General features: G+C 33.9%; 1 pseudogene; it reads left to right on the top strand.

Moving 5' to 3' along the window:
• The first annotated feature begins 1,260 nt into the window (after positions 1–1,260).
• Positions 1,261–1,308, top strand: part of LOC102498630 (CDK2-associated and cullin domain-containing protein 1 pseudogene) — a 3,127-nt pseudogene continuing 3,079 nt past the window's right edge.

Here is a 1,308-nt window from a genome sequence, read left to right as displayed (position 1 = left end):
GAACTCAACTCTGAATATAGAATAATAAAGTGTGAACTTAGTACCATGTAACAGGGTGGAGGTCAGTAGATAGCAAATTACATTAGGTAACTTTAGGGTTAAGGGGGATTTTGCTCAAATCCACCTACTTTGATTTCATAGAAAACAAACAGACCTTGGTAAAGTTTGAGAGGCCTAATTAAATTTTGATCAAGTAGAGAATCTTTGTTAATACAGACAGAATTATTAAAACAATGGGCCAGCAGGTGATGTGTTGGTTAATGTGCTGGACTCCCACATGGCCAACCATGGTTTGAGTTCTGAACCAAATGTCTTGGTTTCTCACGTTCCTTTACTCTCTTTCTCTCTGGTCAAATTTAAAAGAGAATAAATAAATAAATTTAATAAATAATTATTTGAAAAGAAAAAAAATAAGAATTATTTAAACAAAATTTAAAAACAATTTAAAACTAATTAAGTCAATTCTCTCTCACACACAGCTATTTAAAACTATTTTAAAACAATCCTGCAGTTAACCCTGTAGTTTGAGACCCAGCAGCTTTTAAATCACACTGGGTGCCTCCACATGCATGCCCAGAATCCTGAGGAGAATGGGGATGGCTGTCCTCTCCGTGGAGTGATTTCTCATTTTCCCTCACTGTGTCTCTTAAGTAAGCATACATGCTCTATAGCAAAAACTTTTTTAAAAAATGTAAGATATCTTAATTAATAGTAAAAACAACACCATTTGTGAGTTGTTTAGAAATATCACATTGTGGATACAGATGGTGGACTATAGTAAATCACAATGCTCCATGGAGGTGAGTTACCTGGAAATATTTCTAGGGTTTATGGCTACAGACCTATTTGGGTATGCTGAGCATATGTGTGCTGTGGTTCAAGGCTGGCTGAGTGTGCAAATTAATCATGATACTAAGACTCTCTCTTAAGGGTGCTATCTGTCTCTCTCATGGAAGAAAACTTTTTGTAATAAAATTTTAATCCTCTAAAAAATAAAAATATTTTTATAATTAAATCAAAAATTTATATACTTAAATAGTTAAGGTCTCATGCCTGTGTGCTGTGGTTCAAGGCTGGCTGAGTGTGCAAATTAATCATGATACTAAGACTCTCTCTTAAGGGTGCTATCTGTCTCTCTCATGGAAGAAAACTTTTTGTAATAAAATTTTAATCCTCTAAAAAATAAAAATATTTTTATAATTAAATCAAAAATTTATATACTTAAATAGTTAAGGTCTCATGCCTCATGGCCAACTGGCAATGGGTGTGAGTGGCAACACCTTTGCACTCAGTAAGGCAAAGATGGTG

The sequence above is a fragment of the Tupaia chinensis genome, unplaced genomic scaffold (genome assembly GCF_000334495.1).
Source record: "Tupaia chinensis unplaced genomic scaffold, TupChi_1.0 Scaffold145225_1, whole genome shotgun sequence".
Taxonomy (NCBI): Eukaryota; Metazoa; Chordata; class Mammalia; order Scandentia; family Tupaiidae; genus Tupaia; species Tupaia belangeri.
The sequence above is the reverse complement of the archived record's forward strand: the minus strand, read 5'-3'. Positions and strand labels throughout refer to the sequence as shown.